Consider the following 4173-nt stretch of genomic DNA (forward strand, 5'->3'; position numbering starts at 1 on the left):
TACATATAACATTTCAATGTTAAGATTGAGTTTGTAAATATTTCTTACAAAGTGCATAAAAATAAAATTGAATAAATATCTTACTACTAAATGTACAGGTAATGTTCTCTTGTGTCTTTATACCCCTACAGAACAGTCTGGGGGTATAATTAGTTATATGGACACTGGACACATAGAGGGGTAATATGGAAATATATGGGGTCCTTGAAAAAATGCATATTGTACATGGCATAAGCGAAGGCCTAATATGCACTTTTTCAAGGACCCCATATATTTCCATATTACCACTCTAAGTGTCTACATAAGGAATTTATCCTGTCAAAGGTTTTTTTTTTTTTAATAAAGACTTAGTTCATTTTCTCTGAGCTATGCAAACCCTTCCGTAACAATTGTTTACACTGTGACGTTGTTTGATGCTTATGTGACATCAGTTACTGTATAGGGGGAAATTAACTCGCGGTGTTAATATTCGCTATATTCACGGTGTTAATAAATCCGTGAAATCAAGAAACAGTGAATTAGTTTTCAATAACCTCCATGTCTTATTTGGAAATTTGAGAATAGACTTCGATAGGTATATATACGTGCAGTACATGGTCATTTCAGTAATTACGAGTAGTACTTGTCATTCAATTATTTTAATTATCACGCTTTACTTTAATTCAAATCTGCAGATAATAACCTGTATTTGTTAAAACGCTGTTTTAATAGCCAACACTACATGTTTTATGAATCAGAACACGTGGGTCATGGGTTTTGATTACCCATGCGTAACTAATGTGTTACCTGCATTATCATGCATAGTAGTTTTTATCGTCATTTTGGTTTTTAAAAATCATTCAAATAACTATCGAACTTGCTGAAGATGTGGAAGGATATTATTTCGTCGACATACATTAACACATTTATTATCGTCCAGTGATATTTCGCCGCGGTGTATTATCCCTTCGGAGGATTGCCGCTAGCTGCGATCTTGCGGCAAACATTGCAGCAATTGCTGTAAGCTTGCAGCAAATTCGCAGGAACTCAACATTGTTTGCAGGAACATTGCAAGAAACATACACGCCAATCTGTTGTTCGCAGCAAGTTCGCAGGAAACATTTAACAAATTGAATGTTTGCAGGAAGTTTGCAAGAACAGTAAACAAGTCAAATCAGCCAATGAAATGCAGATATTATACTGGGGTCAACACAGAATTCGCCATTTTGAAATGTTTGAATTGAAGTTGTAGATGTTTCAGTATTTTGTTAGGAATATATACCATTTTGAATGATCCCATACGGAAAAAAAGGGCAAACAAACTACTATAACAAATTACTAACAAACCACTGTGTTTTGAAAGTAGTTTAATAGTATAGCAAATCACATGCAAATGAGCTAACAAACTATAACAAACCATGAACAAACTACATCAACAAACTACTAACAAACCATATCAACAAAGTACTAACAAACCACTCTAACAAACTACTAACAAATCATCTCAACAAACTACTAACAAACCACTCTAACAAAATACTAACAAATCACTGTTAACAAATCATCAACAAAACACTAAATTTGAATTTTCTTAACAAATCCACAAGTCTTAAAAACATCTAAACACAGTCACATTTTGAAATGTTCAACGCTTCTTGTTTCAGAGTATTTCAAATTCCAGGATCAACAAGTTTAGTAAATGCAAGTGCAACATTCTGACATTAAACACTATTAAGTTCCTTTAGTTTAGGAGATGTTATTCTCAAGTCGACTGCCCACTTATCGTATTCTCCCGTGAATCACATCTCCATTGAATTGTTCACAAAAAAGATGTTTTTCATGTAATTGTATTTTAGCTGACATTTAAATATTCCCTGCTTCATATGGTATGGAAAATGCTGCAATCATCTTCCTTTCTCTTGCCTTAATTATTGCAACTCTGTAAGATCTTTTCTTGTCTAATTTTCAAGTATTCATCACTTAATCCGGTACTAAACTTATCTAAGCTAGTATAGGGATTATAAGTCAGTCTGAAAATAAATAAAAACCCAATAAAAACATACATATCCAGATTCAATGAAGTTTACTGTAGCCCAGCCTTATTTGAGGTAAAAAAGAACTTAATGTCATGTAATAAATACCTCTTCTGTGTCCAGATCCATGCTTTAATATATTGTTGCTGCTTTCTCCAATCAGGGACCTAATATATACTAACAATTTGTATGTCCCTTCCCCAATTCCTTTGTTTCTGACCTGCTGGTTGTTTGAAAATTGGCGCAAATAGTCTAAAACCGGATGTAAAGAGATAAGCCGTTCTTGGAAACTTTTACAACTCTAGATAATTCAACCCTAAACATGTCTGTAAAGTAATTTCCCATGTGGTTAGATGCAAATGCTATACTAAGAAAACACTGTTGCAAGATACCAAGTCTAACAAACTATAAAGAAATCACAATCAGCAGAAATGAAAGACTAACAAACCACTTCAGTTATTTTTAGAAACAGTGCTTTGTTAGTGTTTCATTTAATGCTTTACTATCAAACTACTTTAACAAATCATAAAAGTATAGTTTGTTGGTAATTTGTTGATGTTTTATTAGTAGTTTGTTAAAAAATATTTTCCTTTGGGATTACAAAAGCAAAATTCTGGATGTAGGTGTACACTGGCATACACAACATCTAATTGGTAAGATCTGATTTTGTTTTATTAATTTGATATGAAACAATTATCTCTCTAAAACATACATGTTTAAGTAACTGATGTACTTGCTAGGTCAAATCTTAATCTATTTAAGAGTTTTAATATAACATTTGTGTGTTTCTTTAAATGTATTAAAGGTTCCAAATCAACTATTATAAATGTTTATAAATATGTTTTCAAATAAATTGGTATTAACCGTAAAATTTTATTGTTAAAGTAATGTGCAAAGGTTTTTAAATTTCTGTACATGTCAAAAGAAATCATATTAAATTTTTATTAGGAATAGTATGTGAACATTGTCTAGGAACAAAGAGAGAGACTATCAACACTTCAGAAACTAGCTTGCATCATTTCAGACACAAGTGGTGGATTTTCTCTATAATTAACAGATTAACGTCAGGACAAAGGCTCTCTAGCTGCGAACTTGCTGCATGTACGCAGGAATGTGCCAAAACAATAATTTTATTCCTTGCCACAAGTTAGCGGCAATGTTTGCTGCAAGCTTGCAGCAATGTTTGCCGCAAGCTTGCAGCAACGTTTGCCGCAAGCTTGCAGCAAGGTTTCCATATTTGGAAAATCCAGTGTTTGCTGCAGACTTGCAGCAAACCTCATTTGCATGGTAAAATGTTTGCTGCAAACTTGCTGCAAACACAAAGGCTTTGTATAGACTGCCATGGTTTCTTTAGCTTCATTGCAGCAAGCTTGCAGCAATGTCTGCAGCAAGTTTGTAACAATGTTTGCTGCAGACTTGCAGCAAATGTTTGCAGGAAGGCAATATTTTTGGTAAGGGTATCTCTCTGTCCAGCTGTGACATCTAATTGACTCGAGATTAGGACTTTGAATTAAATGGAGGGTATACTAGAGTCACTGTCATTCATTTGTCTGTCCATCTGTAATATCCACCTTTACTACATTTTTAACTGTGAATAACAGTACTGTAATTAATTTGTTGAATAAGTGATATTTTGTCCCAGTGTGAAAAAATATCAGAAGTGTGGCACAACTCGAGATTTCCCTTCCCTTCATGAAGAATGTTGTAAAATACTCCCTGGTCTGTTATAAGATAGAGGGAGTAAATAAACCATCCTGATAGAGACTAAATCTATGATGTCTCGGCCTATGACACTGTTACGAAAAGAAAAAGGCAAAGGGAAAATGAAAGAAAATGTTATAAACAGAACAATTATTTTATTCTTGAATGTGGAATTTATTTCATTTTTGAGACAGGATTTTTTGATGTTTGCACCAATGTAAATACAAAAAAAAAAAAAGTCCCAGGTTGTGTCATGACACCCCCCCCCCCCCCAACCACTCATAAATTATCGATGACAAAGTTCAATAACAGTATTTCCACATGAATTCATTTGAGTGAGTCTCTGGTTGAATTAATCCCATTAAGATTAATTCCATGTTAAGATTAAATGATCACAGGTTTACCTGCCTCATCATCTTAACTATACAATCAAGTACAAATATGACAATTTTTTCAGACT

Source organism: Saccostrea echinata, unplaced genomic scaffold, assembly GCF_033153115.1.
Source record: "Saccostrea echinata isolate AGI-Se365-2 ecotype Australia unplaced genomic scaffold, CSIRO_AGI_Sech_v1 ptg000014l, whole genome shotgun sequence".
Classification (NCBI taxonomy): Eukaryota; Metazoa; Mollusca; class Bivalvia; order Ostreida; family Ostreidae; genus Saccostrea; species Saccostrea echinata.